The 21,398-nt window shown below is 36.4% G+C and overlaps 2 long non-coding RNA genes across 13 annotated transcripts; both read right to left on the reverse strand.

Moving 5' to 3' along the window:
• Positions 1-778: 778 nt before the first annotated feature.
• LOC122061252 lies at positions 779-4,132 on the reverse strand. The gene is made up of 2 exons (XR_006134608.1): positions 2,851-4,132; positions 779-2,296 (listed from the first exon to the last, which is right to left on the reverse strand). It is a non-coding gene; the product is annotated as an uncharacterized LOC122061252 (long non-coding RNA).
• A 2,170-nt stretch (positions 4,133-6,302) lies between these two features.
• LOC122062021 lies at positions 6,303-16,720 on the reverse strand. Of its 12 annotated transcripts, none has more exons than XR_006134779.1 (8): positions 16,295-16,720; positions 16,114-16,212; positions 15,939-16,016; positions 14,076-15,617; positions 12,675-12,731; positions 10,247-12,309; positions 7,930-10,148; positions 6,303-6,681 (listed from the first exon to the last, which is right to left on the reverse strand). It is a non-coding gene; the product is annotated as an uncharacterized LOC122062021 (long non-coding RNA). The 12 variants fall into 12 exon arrangements; XR_006134783.1 differs by having other exon boundaries at positions 12,675-14,154; positions 15,456-15,617; positions 16,295-16,717; XR_006134775.1 differs by having other exon boundaries at positions 12,675-15,137; positions 15,456-15,617; positions 16,295-16,717.
• Positions 16,721-21,398: the final 4,678 nt, after the last annotated feature.

Here is a 21,398-nt window from a genome sequence, read left to right on the forward strand (position 1 = left end):
ATCACGAATTTTACCGAATTTTATTTTTAATTCGGATTCGGTCAGAATTTTTGATAAAATTCAGAAAAATTCGATTTGGCCGAATAATACGCGAATTATTCGGCCGAATTAATAACACTGATTCTACCCAAAAAAAAAAGATTTATCATGTAGATATAGAAATGCTATGGGAAATTTTTTTATTTTTTATATTTTTAAATCAGGTTGGGGATTTTCTGTGTTCAATTTGGTCTCGGTCTATTTTAGCGATCCAAGTATCAATCAATTCTGCAATACCTTAAATTAAAGCCAGCCCAATGGTTTCAATCCTTTTTCGATCACCTTGGTCCGATTTAAGTGATTTGGTTTAGAGTTTGACACTCCTAACTCAAATTCAACCATAATATCTTGAACATTAGCATTTTTTTTTTTTTTTTTTTGCATGAATGTGCACTCTCCCATAGCTTTGAATTTCCTTAAGTTCTATTTTATCACTTAATAATTTTTTTAGGCAAGAAAAACATACCAGGTTGCGTGACCATTGTATCAACAAACAGAGCAATGGGAGGCGCACAAAAACATTTTCAGCGCATGGAGTGAGACACAATTCATCGTTTTTTGCATCCTCTTTTGTCTCTATACATAGATACACACAAGTGGAAAACGTTCTTTTTCTCATATTAGGTTTTTTTTTTCTTTTCTCTTTTAACCTATATTGCTCTAGTTAGAAAAGTCACTCCATCTTTATTAAATATTAGAATCAAAAAGATTTCTCTCTTGTTTGACAAGGAGCATCATAGAAAGATTCAAAACCCTTCTTTCTTTGTTTTTGGGCTCAAGTGGCCAAACCTCGAAGGGGTGAAAAATACTAGGAATAAATAAAGAAATGAAAACACGTTAGGAAGAAGGCTAATAGCGTTTCAGGCTTTCTGCTGACTTTCCTATACTTTCTAGATGGCAAGCAGCATATGCTCTCTTTACCAAAAAAAAAAAATAATAATAATAATAATAATAAGAAAACAGCAAATGCTCTGTACTCTGTCGAAAGGTTCCAATTCCATGGAGTCCTCTCCACAACCATCAATGAAAGTACCTTGGAGCCCACGCCAACACGCCTCTCTCTCTCTCTCTCTCTCTCTCTCTCTCTCTTTATATAAACCCAGTGGAAGGTCTAGACATTTCAAACCAAACGATTCAATTCAAGTCTCTTCCTCCTCATAAGCTTTCTCTGCTGCAACTATCAATGTCCAACCTTCTCTACAACTTCTTTCCTACAGATTTTCTTCATCCTCACCAGTTGCCTGTCAATGGATATAGGACCCAAAAGCAAGTTGTTACCCAGAAAACAGTTACTTGTGAAGGAACCCTCAACTGCAACTTCTTCCCCAATGATTTGCTTCCTCCTTTTCAGTTGCCTGTGGGCAGAGATATGACTGCTGAAACTGTTCATGAAACAACAGCCCCTGCACAGGAAGGAAACATCAAATTCAAAGGCGCAGCACTCCAAACAGAGCAAGTTCACAGCAAAAAGGACTCATCCCCTGTTTTAAGCTCAAGGCGAACCACACCTTTCTCTGCTTCAAGAGATGTTCCCAATATTTTTTAGATCAAGTAGTACAGCTGAGATGAAGTCATTATTAGAATTGTATAGAGTTAATAGAAGTTTTTGTTTCTTCTTGTTCAGTTGTATTGTTTCTCCCTTTCCTCATGGCATGAGGGTTGGGATCTATGAAGTACAGAATTTAGTATATTTGAAAAGACATAGATTCATCATATATATACAGAGCATCCATGAAAGTATATGCACCTTAAATCCAAGCATAAGCCCATATTTATTTCATAGAATTGGGCCTCCTTGATTGGATACAGGTAATTAAACAGGGCAAGAACCTGAAGGTGATAGGATCTTTGTGCCACTTGCAGATATGAACTATATCATATGGAGACAGGTTAGAGAGACCTATTGGTCTGTTATGAAAACTAAGTAGAGATGACTATTGGATTTGTTTATATGAACCAAGAATTCCAGTGGAGGCATCAGAAGCATAATTTTAATATGTGTACAATACTCAATACAACTGCCAAAATATATACAGCTGTCTTGAAAGAGTTTGATGTGATGATCATATTTCCACAAAACCATGAAGAGGGAGATCTTCATAATCCATAAATTTTCAACTCAGAGGAAGCAATTTAGTGAGAGGATGAGTTCAATCTTGGATTTACAATGTTCTCATTTGGATTGGTAGATAAAAGAGCAAACATGTGAAATCCACCAACCACCCCCAACTAATTGGAAGAAGTTCCTACTAGCCACCTGCATCTTACCCAAAGTGAGAACACAGCTCAGAGTTTCATTTACAGAAAGAAACCAACAAAAGTACTCTTAACAGCTATCTTTCTTGAAACCCAATGCTCGTGACCTTGTACTCATAAAACTGCATTCTGTAATAGTTGGTTATTGCTAGTGTGAGATAACCATTTCTCTTCATTGTGTTCACTTTTTCCTACTTTCTTTTTGCTGCAAACTTAATTAAAAGATAGAAAAGAGAAAAACCACATGGCACTGTACCAACTAGAGTTAGATGAATAACTAAAATCATATAGGGTAAAAACGAATTCAAGAAAGATGAGGCCACATTAAATAATGAGATCATCTAAGAGAAAGTTAAATGGCTAGAGCCTACCAGTTGTTTCTATTCTGTGATCATAAAATGTTGCTTTCATCAACAAAGAGTTCAAGTGAAAGAAGGTTTAAGATTTTCATTTTATAACAATCAAATGAGGAATCTTAAATGGTATAACAGAAGAGGATTGGAATAAAATTTATAATAATAAAAGAGAGGCAAAACCAAATTTGAAGAGTCTTACTTTGCTGGACAACAATGATATCACTGTGTTATCTATGTTGTCATGAAACTTCATCCACTATACCCACTCCTTTGGAAAACTTGAAAATTGATCAGCTGCTCGTATGATCACCTGGTTGTATGAGTCAGCATCCAACATCTGTTCTTTTTATTTCCAAATATACCCCTTTTTATCCTTGTAATGGCAGAAAGAAGGACAGGTGTTGGATGCTGACTCGTACAACTAGGTGATCGTACGAGCAGCGGATCCTATCTCGCAAACTTCCAAGCCTGAAATGTTTTCCTCTCCCTTTTTCTGGCATTCGAATATAGGAATTCAGTATAAGCAAACCATCTCATTTCCAATTGCATACAACATACAAAGATTAACTACTAAAGAAGAAAAAATAATCAAGAACAAATGATTCAACAACATCAATAAGCTCCTAATTCTGCATAAACTCACTATCATTGGCCATTGCCCTGTTGTCCAAAGTCGTCCTAGTTTTAGAATTTGGCAAAAGGTTTAAAAAAAAAAAAAGTCGATTGACAATGCAGTATAAGGTTTTTGGTTCATAACTGTAACGGGTAATTCAAGGTGCATAAGCAATCGAATCAAAATTGAGACAGCCAATGCCAACTTTCTTTGACACTTAAAATCAAACATGTAATAGACAAGGTTTAGAATTGACCTTCTCTGTCACATTTTCAGGTCAGGATCGGAAGCACCCCAATCTGTTTAGAAAACCCTTGAATAATAAGCCTCAGAATCCATTTCCCCATAGCCATAGGAAACATTCAAACCTAATAACTCCACCAAAATACATGAAGAAATATATACTTCGAAAAAAAAAATTGCAAAAGAGAAGCTTAAATTCCTGTAAATCCATAACTGTGGTTGATTTGAGAGAAATCCGCAAGGGTTTTTAATCGGAGCATTAGAATTTCAAATACTGATATAAGAACTCCCTTCAGAATCAACCATTTCTTGTTTCTTTTCCATGGATTCTTAGGAGGGTAATTTGGATCGTTCACAGTGCTTAACTGAAGCCTCGGGCCTGCGCCTGCCCGCACGGAACAAAATGGGTAATTGGGTAACCCGAGACCCATAAATCAGTAACCCAATTTGGATAACTTTTCTGCCCCTTTGAAGGAAATTTTTTTTAAAGAATGATATGCTGTTAAGCGGATTGTTTATTGACAAAGGTGTTAGCTATGAGATGCTTTTTATCCACTCTTCATTGGGCAGAGAAATGATGGACGATGGATCTGGATTGTTTCATTAGAGGAGGGACTCCAACCCGATCCAATCCCCACTTGACCACTTCATGTATTTTTATTTTTTTTTGGTAGAACTTGACCACTTCTTGTATGCTTTACCATGGTCAAGGGATATGAATGTCCTGATGGTGTGGAAAGGGTATTGGGAGGGTATTATCGATTATATATAATAAATAAAAAGTATAATATAATCCAAAAAAATTTTGTTTTTTGTTTTTTGTTTTTATTTTATTGTTCTACATATAGATGATATCTTTTTCGAGACAATCATTAGGGTGACGTACATGTATTCAAATCACTTCTATGGTGTTCTGTAGACTCAAAGTATTTAAGCTCTTTTATACTAGGATGTAAATGGATAGCCGAAATCTGAATTTGAATTTGCATTTGTATTCATTTAAGGGTATCTATATTCGACCAAAGGTATTCGAATTAAAATAGAAATTATTCAAAAAATAATTATCAGAAGGTTCTTGAAATTTAAATAGATTTTAGAAAAAGAGGAAAAGAATTAAAACAACATAGAAATATGGATTAAGAACAAATTATATTCATTAGGAGAGAAAAGTCCAGATTATACAAGTCAGAAAGTAAACAGATGATTAAAAATCCGAATTCAATTCTTATCCATATTCATTTAGGGTATCTGTAACCAATCAAAAAATATCTAGATTCCAAACACATCTGATCTGAATTTGATCTGTATCCGATCCTTTACATTCCCTATTTTGTACCACTCCATGAACTCAATTTTGACTGAAACTAGAGACCCATGGGTTTATTTGCCACAAACTTTGATTTCTATTTAATGTACCACGTGGCAGATTTTTCTAGACCTATTAAACATGCTTTGTTCTTATTAGAAAAAAAATAATTCCATATTTTAGTAGAAATATCATAAAAAGATTCAAATGCTTTATGGGCTCAAGTGGGCCCACCAAAGGAAGAGGGAAATAAAAAACAACGGACATTGTTGAAACTGATGGTTCCTTATGGGGGGCTATATAGCAAATAGAATGGACGGATTCCATAGTTTCTAATTTTCTTTCCTACTTTCTAGATGGTAAACAGCATATGCTCTATAGTCTATACGCTTTCCGAAGTTTCTAATTCCATAGTCCTCTTCACAACCGTCAAACAAACTACCTTAGAGCCCACGCCATGACTCTCTCTCTCTCTCTCTCTCTCTCTCTCTCTCTCTTTAAATAAACCGAACTTGAAGATCTCTAGATACTTCAAACCAAACGATTCAATTCAAGTCTCCTCCTAAGCTCTCTGCTGCAACCAACCTTCTTCTTCTTCCCAAGTTTCATCTGAGAACCAATGTCCAATCTTCTCTACAACTTCTTCCCTACTGATTTTCTTCCTCCTCACAATGGAGATAGGATCCAAAAGCAGGTTGTTACTCAGAAAACAGTAACTTGTGAAGGAACCCTGAACTACAACTTCTTCCCCACTGATTTGCTTCCTCCATTTCACTTGCCTGCAGGCAGAGATATGACTGCGGAAACTGTTCATCAAGAAGCCACTGCACCAAAAGGAACAGTCGAATTCAAAGGCGCCGCACTCCGAACAGAGCAACTTCACAGCCAAAGTGACTTATCTCCTGTTGTATTAAACTCAAGGCGAATCACACCTTTCTCTGCTTCAAGAGACATTCCTAATGCTTCTTTGATCGAGAGTGTCCAGCAGAGCTGAAGTTCTTATTAGCATTATTGTAAAGAGTTCATAGAAGCTGTGTTTGCTTTTTGTTCAGTTCTATTGTTTCTCCCTTTTCTCATAGCATGGGGATTGGGATCTATGAAATACAACATTTAGTATGTCTGAAAATACATTGCTTCATCATATGTAAACAGCGCATTCATGAAAGTATAATAACCTTGATTTTACAATTAACCCATTGCCGTCGCACCCATTTACCATCACTTACCTGGGAATAATGTTTATCAATGTATCCAAAAACGGTATGAAAGTTGAGAACAGAGAGTAGCACAGTAGTGATACACCTTAAAACCATGCATATGTCCATATTTATTACATAGAATTGGCCCTCCTTGAGCTCATCCGCGTAATTAAATACGGTAAAGATCTGAAGTTGATGGGATCCTTGTGCCACTTACATATATGTACTAATTATCTAATATATGGAGACAGTTTAGACACATTTATTAGTTTGTTATGAAAACTAAGAAGTTTAGATAACTATTGGATTTGCTTATTAGAGACAACACATTGGAGGCATCAGAATCATAATTTCAGTATGTGTACAATGGTGAATACAACTGTCCTGTAAGAGTTTGATGTAATGATCATATTTTCGCAAACCCATGAAGACGGGGATCTTCATAATCCATAAATTTTCAACTTAGAGGAAGCAATAACTTAGTGAAAGGATGAATTCAATCTTGATATACAATGTTGTTCTCCTTTGGTATGGTAGATAAAAGAACAAACATGTGCAATCCACCAACCACCCCAACTAATTGGAAGATGTTCCTGCTAGCACACCTTCACCAATCAGATTGTTACTTGGATTCCTCAGCATCTCTTCTTGGGCATTTATATCACCTACCTTCAATGATAACAGACATTACCCAAAGTGAGAACACAGCTCAGAGTTTCAATTACAGAAACAGAAAGGAATCATCAAAATTACTCAGACATCTATTCGGTGACCATTTATACTCCAAAAACTAAATTGCATTTGAATTTTCCAGGACCAAAGACAAAAAATACAGGAATCTCCAAGTAGGATATTCTGTGTAAATAAGAAGTCTATTTGCACCATTCAAGTAATTACATATCCTCAACAAACTAAATGGCAGTTGAATTTCCAGGGCCAATGAATTAAAATTAAATGGTATAGAATCTACAAGTAGAAAATCCAAGGGAATAAAAAATTTTGTGCACCTTTCACTGACAATGAAAAAGGATTTATGATTTACCGCAAGTTGGAAAAAAAATTAAAAAAAAAACACAACTTTTAAAAATATATCATCAGTTTCCAGACGTGGTTTTTATGATGCAGAAATCAGTGAAAAAAGTAAATGACAAATTTCAAATTACTATCAAGAACCCTTTTGCAATCAAAAATATGAAACAATTAACCATCACAGATGAAAATAATGAAAGGAGGGAGGGGGGAAATCATTGAACAAAAGAGTAGAAAGTTCGAAGAAATAGCTAGTTCCCATCTATACATCTTTCGAAAACAATCCCTTCTTTCCCTGCATGTTACTTTGAAGTGTAAAATACGGTGGAAAACAAAGCAAGACAAAAGGAGAACATTTCACTTTTCTTTTTTCTCTATTATCTTTCTGCTGCTTCATCATTATACAGGAAATTTATCCTGGTCTGCATAGTTGAGAGGGCATCTCTGGACTGGCACAAATTGCCACATCGTGGGTTGGAAGGGGCTGACAGTTTTTGGAAAGATAGATGCCAGGGATCATCCTAGATGGAGTTGCCCAATTAGGAAATAAAACTTTGAAAATCCAGGACAACCAAGAGGCACACACTGATACAGGGGAGCATATCTGACTGATTTAAGCATGAAATTTTACAGAAGGTCAATCCACATTCCACACCATTCCCTAGATATCCAACAGTTAGAAGTATAATAGATAAAATGGGAAATAAAAGAGAACTACTTCACAAAACAAACAGATTGTTTAAATGGAAGGAAAATAAAAGAGGTAGTATAAATCATATTTGTCCAGCCAAGCAAAACCTAGCAAGTAGAGGACATAGATACATGTGAATCAATCAACATCCATGTCATGACAACATTTAGTGTTCTCATCGCAGATAAATTTCTTACCTGCATGAGTTGGAGAGAAAAATACATCACTGACAGTCATCTTGTCAGGGTCTTCACACTTCTTGATGAATTCACTATAAGAGGATATTTCCTAGTGCTCGTGACCTTGTACTCAGCAAACTGTGTTCCGTAACAGTCTGTTATTGCTATTGTGAGATAACCATATCACTTCACTGTGTCAGCTAAGCCACTTGTTCTCTGCACATCAAAGCCCTCCATATTTTTTATTTTTTTTGGGGGGGGTGGGTGTGGGGGGGTGTTTTGGTTTTGAAACAACTGACAATAATAAGTGGATTTTACAATAAGAAAAAGATGAGAACAATAAGGCTCAATCTGGTTGCAAGGGAAATAAAGGGGAAGGAAGTGAAATCAGATCAAATCAAATAAAGTGGAACTGTTGTAAGCATTATCTCATAGGATTGTGTATTAAATTTTATTACATTTTGCAGTCAAACTCCTTAGTTTTAATAAGTGAAATAAATATTCAATTTGAAAAATACAATTACCATATTATGGAAGAGTTTAAGGAAGTTGCACAGTTATGATTACTAAAGTTTCCATTTTCTTTTCAAAACTGATTTTACTTCCATTCCTTTCCCTTCATGTGCAACCAGGCAGAGTCAAAGAGAAAAAAAGTATATGTACATACCATGAAAATGATGTGCATGAAAATAGGAAGAACTTGAACAGGACATGCATGAAAGTAGGAGGTCACCAAAAACTTGAATCTTAATTTTTCGAAGGTTCGAGACTTAACATGCTGAGCAAAACTCCAAGTTCAAAATTTCTATATAAGTTTACCTTCCATAGGCTCAAAAAAAAAAAAAGAATGTGGGCACAATACTGTTGAGTTCCTAGATGTTAGATGGGGACTCTGGTAATCAGCATAGACCCTTACTCCATCTGAATTTTCTATCAAGTGATAGGGCCAATGGCACCTGCCTACATTCTTACTAAATTACTGCTCCTTTTCAAAAGCATCAATCACAGAAGAGATGGATAATACTTAATGTGAGTCCAGTACTACCTATAGTAACTGCTTTCTGCCATAAGCAACTCTATTGAAGATAGAAAAGAGATAAACTACATGGCTCTGCACCTACTGCAGTAAGATGAATAGCTAACATCATATAGGGCAAAAACGAATTCAAGAAAGATGAGCTTCCACTAAATATCTATAGACCAAGAGAAAGTTAGCTTTCCTGTTATTATTTTGTGAACATAAAATGTGGCCGTCTTCAACAAAGAGTTCAAGTTTAAGAAGGTTTAAGTTCCTTCTTTTTGTAATAATCAAATGAAGACTCTTAAACGGTATAACAGAAGGAGAATGGGATAATACCAAAGCAATGTAGGGATAGACAAAAAAAAATTATAATAATAAAAGAGAGACAAAACCAAATTAATATAAGTCATACTTTACTGGATAACTAACATATCTCAATTAATCCGTTCTCTATCAATGTTGTCATGCAACTTCATCCACTAAAACACTCCTTCGGCAAACTTCCAAACCTGGAATGTTTTCCTCTCCCTTTGTCTGGCATTTCAATATAGGAATTCAGTATAAGACAAACTATATCACCTCCAAAATAGCTTACAACTTGGGTCAGCCTGTGGCACAATGGTTAAGTTGCATGATTGAACTATGTTGGTCACTGGTTCAAACCTTGGAAACAGCCTCTCATGCGAAGCAAGAGGTAAGGTTGCGTACATTTGCCCCTCCCAGACCCTGTAGCAGCGGGAACCTCGTGCATTAGGTTGCTCCTTTTACAAACTATCTCACCTTCAAAATAGCTTAAAACTTATAAGGATAACTACTATAGAAGAAATGATAATAAAGAACAAATGACACATGCAATTAACATGCATGAAAGTCCTTTCTTATTGCTAACGACAGGCTGACTAGCCCCGCGGGCCCATACTGACCTCACAATCACATAGACCGGGTCATACCGGGGTTGAATGAGAGTCATTCAACTTTCACTGAAAGCAGTCGAACTCAGAACCAAACGCTTCCTGAGGCAAAGGTCCCTTGCCAACTCAACTACCCCTTCGGGCTTCACATGAAAGTCCTTATTTCAACATAAAATCACTACCATTCGCCATTGCCCTGTTATCCAAAGTCGTTTGTGGATCATACCTGTAAAGGGTAATCCAAAGCTCATAAGCAACTGAATTCTTTTGTGGTAAGTAGAGTTTCGTTCCTTCAGTTTTCTTCCCTATAAAGATTAGAACCAGAATTAAAATTGAGACAGTCACTGCCAACTTTGTATAAGACTTAAAATCAAACATGTAAGCTACAAGTTTTAGAATTGACCTTTCTCTGTCACGTTTTCAGGTTCAGGTTCAGAAGAACCCGAGTCCGTCACAATCAAGACTAATTTTAACTCCACCAAAACACACAGAAATATAGTCCAGAGAAAAATCGTAAGAGAAGCTTAAATTGCTGTAAATCCCTAACTGTACTTGATATGAGAGAAGTCCTTAAAGGGTTTTAATGGGAGCATTGGAATTGCAGACACTGATATAAGTTTTGTAAAGCTTCATATCGATATGTTACGAAATCACTTTAGAATCAACCATTTCTTGCTTCTTTTTTCCACAAATGCAACGCAAGTTCTTCATTTCGAGACATACAACATAACTGAGTCTCCATTGAGAAAGAGAAATGGTTGGAGAGGAGACGGAACTTGTAAGGATTAGTTCGCTAAATTCAGCTCAGGCCAGCATTTGCAGAACTAGATATTGAACGAAGACTATGATAAGGATTCAATCCGCCACTGGGGATTCCTCGTCCAGAGATTTGAAATCATTTACGTTATAATGGAAAGAAGGGTGATTTGGGTCTTTCACATGTGCATCACAATTCACGGATGCCAAACTGAAGCCTGAGGCCCAAAAAAAACCAAAACATAATGGGTTATTGCCTTAATTGGGTAACTCGTAACTAGGGGTGGCCAGGTTGGGCCCCGTTCTTAGAACCCTAACCCAATCTTATATTTTCAAAATTCAACTCAGGCCCAACTCAATCCTACTGGGTTCATACCAACTCAACCCATCCCTAATTGACCCTATCACGGCCGGGTTGGGCCAAGCTAAGCTGAATTGGGTTAACCCTAACTTCAACAATGGTTGCTTTAACCTTGATTGACCTGTTTTTGTCATTCATATCCAATACACTAAAATATTAAAGAAAATTGAAATACCAATAGAAGCCCAAAATTCTAATATAAAAATTTTAGAGTTAAATTTTGGGTCAATTTGGATTAGGTTGAGGCCTCAACCCGAGTTTGACCCAACCCTGACCCAGAGTTGAGGATTTTCAACCCTAACCCACCCTCAGGGTAAGAAAACTTGGCCCAAGCCCTATTCGGGTTCAAGGCGGGTTCGGGTTGTAACCTATCCGTGGGTTGCCCTGATGGTTAGGACAAATTGGAGATTGTGTGGATAGGCACACGGTTCTAAGTTCGATTCTCCATCAATGCATCTACAATTTAAGTGGAGATCGTGGCAATGGGTTGCTGCACTAGTCTTCCGGAGGATTAGTCAAGGTGCCTGTAAGTTAACCCGGACATCTTCGTTAACATATAAAAAAAATAAATAAATAAATAAAAAAGATATAGAGAACAATTGAGGGGTAATATCGACTTTGTATAATAAGAAATAGTAATACTAAACCTACATAAGTGCAGAGGGAAGTTAGGAAACAAGACTTATAAATACTATAAAAAATATCACAGAAAGATTCAAAACGCTGTGAATCCTTCGAGTTTTATGGGCTCAAGTGGGCCCACTAAAGGGAAAACGAAAACGACGGTCGTTGTTGAAAGTTGAAACACAGATGGTTCGGTATTGGCGGTTATATAGCCAATAGAATGGAAGGATCCCTGACAGCACATAAACTGTAGGTCCCATCGCCCCGCTAATAGCGTTTCAGTGTAACAGAATATGCTCTCAACCCTTTCCGGAGTTTCCAATTCCAATTCCAATTCCAATTCCATAGTTCTCTCCACAACCGTCAATGAAACTACCTCAGAGCCCACGCCATGACACTTTCTCTCTCTATAAATAAACTTGAAGAAGCTCTCTAGACACTTCTAACCAAACGATCCAATTCAAAGTCTCCTCCTACTATTAAGCTCTCTGCTTCAACCAAACCTGCAATGTCAAATCTTCTCTACTACTTCTTTCCTACTGATTTTCTTCCTCTTCACAAGTTACCTGTCAATGGAGATACGATCCAAAAGCAGGTTGTTACCCAGAAAATAGTTACTTGTGAAGGAACCCTCAACTTCAACTTCTTCCCCACTGACTTGCTTCCTCGTCTTCAGTCTCCTGTGGGCGAAGATATGACCGCTGAAACTGTTCATCAAGCAGCCCCTGCACAGGAAGAAATCGTCAAATTCAAAGGTGCCGCAATCCGAACAGAGCAAGTTCACAGCCACAGATACCCATCTCCTGTTGTTTTAAGTTCAAGACGGACCACACCTTTCTCTGCTTCAAGAGATGTTCCTAATGCTTTTTAGATCAAGTAGTACAGCTAAACTGAATTCCTTATCAGAATTGTAGAGGAAGAATAGAAGCTTTTACCTTTATTTTTTTTTTTTCTTCAGTTCTATTGTTTGTTCCTGAAAGAATGGGGATTGGGATCTATGAAGTACAGAATTTTTTATTTTTTAAATATATAGCATCCATGGAAGTGTAATAAACTTGATTTTACAGAGCATTTATGAAAGTATATGCACCTTAAATCCATGCATAAGTCCATATTTATTTCAGTATGTGTACAATGCTCAATCCAACTGCCAAAATATATACAATTGTCTCATAAGAATTTAATGAGATAATCATATTTCCACAAAACCATGAAGAGGGAGATATGAAAAATCCATAAATTTTCAATTTAGAGGAAGCAATTTAGTAAAAGGATGAGTTCAAACTTTGATATACAATGTTCTTCTTTGGTTTGGTAGATAGAAAGAACAAACATGTGCAATCCACCAAACAGTGATAACAGTGAGAACACAGCTCAGAGTTTCATTAAAAGAAAGAAATCATCAAAAGTACTCTTAACATCAAAATTGTTCAGGCATCTATCCGGCAATTACATATCATAAAAAATACTCAGACATCTGTCTTGTAATTATATATCCTCCACAAACTAAATTGCATTTGAATTTTCCAGGGCCAAGGACAAAATACAGATGAAATCTCCAAGTAGGATATTCTGGGTAAATAAGAAGTTTCCTTGTGACATTTGAGTAATTAAACGTCATCAACAAACTAAATGGCAGTTGAATTTCCAGGGCCAATGATTTAAAAATTAGATGGTGTAGAACTTCCAAGTAGAAGATCTAGGAGAAATAAAAAATTGTTTTGCACCTTTCACTGACCATGACAAAGGATCAACTGCAAGCTGAAAAACATAAGAGTCTAATGCTCATATAAACATATAGCATTTAAAAATATATCATCGGTCTCCAGAAGTGGCTTTGATGATCCAGAAAAATAGATGGAAAATTAGTATCAAAACCCTTTAATCACAAAGATGAAATAATTACCATCACATATGAAAATAAGGAAAAGGGCAGCCGAGGGAGGGAGAGTCCATGAACGAAAGAGTAAAAACTTCGAAGAGATAGCTACTTCTCATATGTATATCTTTAGAAAACAATCGCATCTTACTTTGTGCCAATAAAACAAAACAAAACAAAAAGAGTACATTTCACAATTTTTTTTCCTCTTTCTGCTTCATTTTTTATACAGGAAAGTTTTCCTGGTCTGCATAGTCGAGAGGATATCTCTGGACTGGCACAAATATCTGCTGCATGGTGGGTTGGATGGGGCTAACAGTTTTTGGAAAAAGAGACACCAAGGTTCAGCCCAAATGGAGTTGGCCAATTGGCCAATAGGCAAAGAAAGCATTGAAAATCCATGGCAACCAAAAGAGCACATGCTGGGAGCATATGTGACTGAATTTGAGTATGAAATTTGACACAAGGTCCCACATCATCCCCTGGATATCCATTGGTTGGAATTGCCATCACCCTTCCACGTGACACAACTAGGTATGTACACTATAGATTTCCTAGTGTAATGCATGGTCCAGGAAACTTTTGCTTTAACTCCACAAAAACTTTGCTTACCAGATACATGAACAAATGATACAAGTGTAGGATACAAATCAAGCACAGCAACCTCCTCAGTTACTTGTGGGACCTGCATCTATGAAGGATCAAGAAGTAAACTAAACAATAATTATTATCATAATTACATATCAAAAGGAAGCACAATAGATAAAATAGGAAATAAAAGAGTATTACCTTACAAAATGAACAGACTGTTTAAACGGAAGAAAATAAAAGAGGCAGTAAAAATCATATTCTTCTAGCCAACCTAAACCTGATGAATGGAGGAAATATATACGTGCGTATCAATCAACATCCATGTCATGACAACCTGCATGAGTTAGATAGCAAATACATTGTTGACAGTCATCTTGTCAAGGTCATCCTTCTTGATGAATTGATCATAAGAGGATATTTCCCAGTGCTCAGGACCTTGTCTTCATAAAACCGTATTCTGTAATATTCAGTTATTGCTAGTGTGAGATAACCATTTCTCTTCATTGTGTCAGCCAAGCCACTTGTTCTTTGTACATCCATGCCCTCCAGAATTTTGAGGGGAGGGCGTGAACAACTGAAAATAATAAGAATTTTTACAATAAGGAAAAAAAATGAGAACAACAAGGCTCTATCTGGTTGCAAAGAGACAAAGAGAAGAAAAGTGAAAACAAATCAATATAAAATAAAAATAAAAATTCCCACTGATTTCACATCCCTTCCCTTCCCTTCCCTTCCATTTACATTCAACCAGATGGAGCCAAATAGAAAAAAATAGTCAGCATATACCATGAAAAGAATGTGCATGAAAATAAGAAATGTACTTGAAAAGGGCATGCATGAAAGTGGGAAGCCTACAAAGTCACCAAAAACTTGACTCTTAGTTGTTTTAAAGGTCCAACACTTACAATACTATCGAGGTCCTATGGCTATATGTTACAATGGAATTCAGTGAGTCAGCCTAGAACCTTTCTCCCTCTGAATTTTTATCAAGAGATAGGGCCTGCTCCCTTTCAAAAGCTTCATTCAAGGGACAGATGAATAATGCTCAATGTGAGTCCAGTCGACCACATGGCACTGCACATACTGCAGTAAGATGAATAACTAACATCATATAGGGTAAAAATGAATTAAAAACAATGAGGTTACACTAAATAATGAGACCAACTAAGAGAAAGTTACATTATTAGAGCTCTACCTGTTGTTACTACTCTGTGAACATTAAATGTTGATGTCATCAACAAAGAGTTCAAGTTTAAGAAGGTTTAAGATTTTCTTTTATAATAATCAAATGAGGACTCTTAAATGGTATAACAGAAGGAGATTGAGATAATACCAAAGTGATGTAGCAACAGAGAATAAAAAATAATAATAAAAGAGGCAAAACAAAATTAGAAGTCATACTTTGGTGGACAATTATGATATCTCAAGTTCTCAACTAATGCTTCCGTTATCAATGTTGTGATCTAACTCCATCAATTATACCACTCCTTCCGCGAACTTCCAGACCCAAACCCGGAATGTTTTCCTCTCCCTTTTTCTGGCATTTGAATACGTAATTCAGTCCTTACCAAAAAAGAAGAATATCGGAATTCAGTATAAAGACAAACAATCTTCACCTCCAAAATAGCTTACAAGTTATAAAGATAACTACTACAGAAGAAATGATAATCAAGAACAAATTGATACACCCAATTGGCACACATGAAAGTCAACAGCATAAATGAGCTCATGTTTCTGCATAAACTCACTGCCATTCACCATTGCCCTGTTATCCAAAGCCGTCCTGGTTTTAAAATTTGGCAAAAGGAATAAAATAAAATAATATATATATATATATATATAGAAGTATGATTGACAATGCAGTATAACGTTTTTGGATCATACCTGTAAAGGGTAATCCAAAGCTCATAGGCAACCGAATTCTTTTGTGGTAAGTAGAGTCTCGTTCCATCGTTTTCTTCCCTGTGAGATTAGAACCAGAATCAAAATTGAGATAGTCACTGCCAACTTTCTATAAGACTTAAAATCAAACATGTAAGCGACAAGATTTAGAATTAACCTTTCTCTGTCACGTTTTCAGGTTCAGGTTTAGAAGCTCCCGAGTCCGTCTGGAAACCCTTGCATAAGCCTCAGAATCCATTTCTCCACACCCTTTGGCCTAATAACTCCACCAAAACAGATGAAGAAATATTGTAAGAGAAGCTTAAAGGAAATAAATTGCTGTAAATCCCTAACAGTACCTGATCTGGGAGAATCCCTTATGGGTTTTAATGGGAGCTTTGGAGTTCAAGACACTGGCATAAGCTTTGTAAATCGTCATCTTGATATGTTCTGAAATCCATTCAGAATCAATCATTTCTTGTCTCATTTCTGGACGGACAACTCGTTTCTGAGTATCCATTGAGAAAGAAATGCTTGGAGAGACGAAACTTGTAAGATTTAGTTCACTAATTCAGATCAGACCAGCAATTTCCGTGAAGAGTATAAAAGGGATTCAATCCGCCATTTCCTCCATGGATTCTTCGTCCACTGCAAGCTAGCTTAAGGGTTCTAGCGGGAGGACCAATTACGCGCCAGGGTCGTGAGATTTGAGAAATGTTTTTGAAATAAGGATAAAGGATCACACTGGAAAAAAAGGGTAATGTGTGGACCAATTAGGGAGGCACATGGGCATCCCAACCAGGGCCAGGGTGGACTTTTTACAATCGTTGTGTTTGGCGTTAAAGTATGCCACACGCATGAGGTAATAGGCCAGGCATCAACATCTTTTCATAGCATGGTTCGACTTCCCCATGTGACCACGTACGTAGAGATAAGATACATTAAGAGGTAGTGTTCTTTTTCCCTTTTCCTTTATAATAGTAGTAGTTTGAATATGACCTAGCCCTTGGTCGCACCTTTCTAGCTTAGGCCACATTGGACTCCATTCCTCCCCACTCCTTTCTCTATGCTCTTGGTTGTCTCAGAGGTTTCGATCATGACTTTGGGAAGAACCAATCCATCATCATCGTTCACAACAAGCATGACCTACTCATTTCCATCATCTTTTCCAATAGTCTCACACGCAAGTCGCTAGAGAGAGAGAGAGAGAGAGAGAGAGAGAGAGAGAGTACAAATGAGTTTCCACTCATTTTCTTCTTTTTACAAGTTGTAAGAAAAAAAAAAAAAATGGGGCAACAATGTAAAGCTTGGGAGGAGTGACTCAAAACTCGAGCTTGAGAATGAAAATGCATGCAGAATGAGAAAATATCTCAAATCCAGAATGAGCTGCATTCTTGATCGCATTCGAGAAGTTAAAAATTTAAGAATACACTGTATACCAAACATTGTTTTTTTTTTTTTTTTTTTAACAATATAGGACAACCCAAATCTCCGTAAACCTCTTGTGTCTTGATTCCAAGAAAATGTATTGTATTTTCTAATAAGAAGAAAAAGTTATTGTATTTAGAAGTCCTTGATACTTTATCCTATCATATCATTTCCTTCAAACAAATATTAAGCATTATTATTAGCTGCAACTCTAGTCGCGAGCTTTTCATAATATAATATCTAGTCATACAACTCATGCCATTTAGCTTTAAAATCATCCACCTGGTTATGTGCATGGGATTAAAGTTGATATGGGTTTATCAGTATTTGAATATGAATGTGATTAATATATGAACTATCGAAGTTCATCATGATATAGAACTGTATTTCGTCTTGAATTGAAATCCAAACTCTTTTAGGATTGAATATTTATGAATTTGTGTCCAATAATATTCAATTACTAATTTTTCATAATAGACAGGGTAAGTAATATTTTTTATTTAAATAAATATATATAAATAAAGGTAAAAAGAGCGTTATATAATCGCGTAACCCCTGCACCTAGATACAGAGGAGGCAAAATGACAACCCAACCATTGTAAAATACAAGAAACTCACCCTTGTCGTTGCCCCTATGCACCCCTTCATTTGGCCCACACTAGTGCAAGGAGTACATATTCCAATAAATTAAGTAGAAAGTCCACTAAGCATATGTTTATGTTAGTCCATACCCTAAACCAAAGACAGCCCAATAAGGAACCAATTGGGTTTGATTAGGGTTTTTAGATCAACTTGGTCCTATTTCACTGATTTGGCTTAGGAAGACATATATATATATATATATATATATTTTACAAAGACCATCATAGAAAGATTCAAAACCCTGTGAAGTTGAAAATAACTTGGAGTAACACCCAAAAATGAAAATAATGTCTAGTAGACCCTTCACTTTCTCAAAAATTATATCTAAAAAACTCATTCAATTAGATTTAAGGTGTTAAGTGATGATGTCATCAGTTATTTTTTTGCTAAACGGCCAAACTACCTTTATGGGTATGTAAACTTATCCTTATACTCTTACCCTTGACCTTAATCTTGTAGTCTAGGGTTAGGGTTTTGAACAGTGAATGGAGAATCAAGTTTTGTCAGTCATCCATGGCTTCCTCAAGAAAAGATATGGATCGGATCAAAGGACCGTGGAGCCCTGAGGAAGATGACTCGTTGCAGAAGCTTGTCCATGGCAATTGCCGTGCTTCAGTGACGGATACTAGGCAACTGCTATCTGCAAGGGAGTGGATGATGGTGGCACGTTCTTAACATATGGGAAGAAATTATCGAAGAATGTTGTTTATGATGGGGCAGTGCGTAAACCAGTTGAATTGAGTGCATTTATGAAGGAAAAGAAGCCGAAGGTGTTGAACCTTTGAGGATAAACGTCAAAAGCTTTTATGATCCCTAATGGATATGGATTGGCCTTCCAGGTCTCAATCAATTGTGATAGGTGTCTATCTCCATTTTTTATTGAAAATTTGGAGGGATTAAGTATTTTTTTAGTCATTCTGTCTTGAATTGTTGCTTTTGTTTTTTGTGAATTCCATAAGATCTGGAACTTGCATCTGATGTGCATATTGTGGGAATGGGTTGCTTTAATTTGGTTCAAAAAGCTGATAATAATTTGGAGAACTTATCGGTCGGAATCAGACAATCGATTCTAGGGTTTTTGGGCATTAATCGATGGGAATCGGAATTGATCATGACCGATTACAATCGGCTCCTTATTCTTCAAACATTAACCCTAACCCTAGAAATGGCTTATGGATTGATCAATTTCTTAAAATTTAAACAGTGTTGCCCGTCTCCTCGGCCTATCTCCCTCCGGCTCCTTCATCTCTCGTTCGCCTCACCTCTGCAACTCCTTTTTTAATGATCGCCCGTGCTTTAGTTACCGACTAAAGCTTGAGATGTGACTAGTAATTCTCGCCAACTGGGTCTCAGTCCTCTCTTCTGCAACTCCTTAGGGTTTAAGCGGAATTTTAATATACATTCCAGAACACATTAACACAATCCCCAAGCTTATCACAGAGTCCGCCATTATCTGCTACTCTAAGCATAAGTAATTGGGTGCCTTCATATTTCTACAGATTCGAGGTTTAGCTGTAGATAAATTCCTCATGCCCTAGTGGGTTTTAAAATGATATGCATAGAAAAGAAGTTGGTGGGCTTGCATGTTTGCCACTTCCATCTCAGAAACTAAAACATACTTATAATCCGAGTTTCTTTTCTGTTCCTCATGCCGAGATCTAGTTCTTCACTCATGAAACCTCTTTGGAGCTCAATTTGATTTAAATCATTGAAGCATGCTACAACTCTGTACACTTGTCTTGTTCATTTTTATTTTTTTATTTATTTATTTTTTTTGGTGGGGGGTGAGGAATCGGCTCTATCGATTTTTCAAGTGTTGATCGTTGTTTTCTCTAAAAATTGGAGAATTGAATGAAGATAGAAGGCAGACACAAGTGAGACAAAAAAAAAGGTTAAGTAAAAGGGTAAAAATGTCATTTCATATTTTTAGTTAATAGTGTTACAAATTAAAGGTGCTGTGATGTCATTTTCATTTTTGGGGGTCACCCCAAGTTATGCGGATTTTTAGGGATGATACTAGAAATTTTTCCTTCGTTTATATAGCACAAGTGGCAAACCAAAGGGGTAAAAAAGTATACTAAAATAAATAAAGAAATAAAATAAACAAAAATAAAATAAAAACAACGGTCATCCTTGAAGCTGATGGTTTGGTGTTGGGAGCTCAATAACAAACAAAATAGAGGGATTCCTGACAGCTCATAATTAGACTGTGGGGTCCCATTGCAATTCTCAATTTGTCCATATGCTTTCTCACACTATGCCGTCCCTTTGATAGCGTATCAGCTGACTTTCCTACCTTCAAGATGGTATCAGCATATTCCATACTCTCTCTCTCTCTCTCTCTCTCTCTCTCTCTCTCTCTCTCTCTCTAAAGGTTCCAATTCCATGGTCTCTTCACAACCGTCAATGAATCTACCTACAAGCCAACGCCATGACACTTACTCGCTTTAAATAGACCCACTTGAAAGTCTAATCAATTCAAACTCTTTTGAATTATGAAATGTGGATTGTAAAATAGAGCTAAGGTTTAAAGATTCGGAGGCAATTTACATAGGGTATGAAGTTAAAGTATAATTTTAGATTTGATTTTAAAAAAAAATAGTATTTTTGTTGTGTTTAAAAAGCCTAAAATATAGTAAATACTAATTTTCAGGAGCTACAAAGACCATATAACCATTGAGACCAACCACCGATCGACGGGAAAAAAATACATAATTTGGCGAGATTTCTATTTTTTGGATTAGCAAGATGGGAGGCGAGAGCGAGATCATAAACATTGCCTACACCCATGTATAGAGGAGGCAAAATGACAACCCAACCGCTGTAAAATGCAAAAAACTCACCCTTGTTGTTGCCCCTCTGCACCGCTTCATTTGCCCCATACTGATGCAAGGGCTACATATTCCAATAAATTAAATGGAAAGTCCACTAGTACACGTTTAATTATGTTAGTCCATAGCCTAAACCAGAGCCAGCCCAATAAGGAACCAATTGGGTTTGATTAGGGTTTTTCGATCCGCTTGGCTCGATTTCATTGATTTGACTTAGAGTTTGACACTCCTAACTCAAACTCAACCATACTATTTTCTACATTTTGTACATTAGCATTCATTTTCTGATTTCATGCATAAAAGTGCACTCTCCCATACTTTTGAATTTTCCTAAAGTTTTTATTATCACTTACTCTTCTTTTTTTTTTTAGATATCCAAACTTTTGGCCTGACTATTCATGTGAATCCACACTGACCCCACAACTACATGGATCAAGTCATACAGAGATTGAATAAAAATCATTCATTTTCATTGAAAATAACAAAAGCACTAAACACCCTATATAAACGACTACAAAGATATAAAAGGGGTCAAACTCAAGACCACACATTTTATTTTTGT

The sequence above is a fragment of the Macadamia integrifolia genome, chromosome 14 (genome assembly GCF_013358625.1).
Source record: "Macadamia integrifolia cultivar HAES 741 chromosome 14, SCU_Mint_v3, whole genome shotgun sequence".
Taxonomy (NCBI): Eukaryota; Viridiplantae; Streptophyta; class Magnoliopsida; order Proteales; family Proteaceae; genus Macadamia; species Macadamia integrifolia.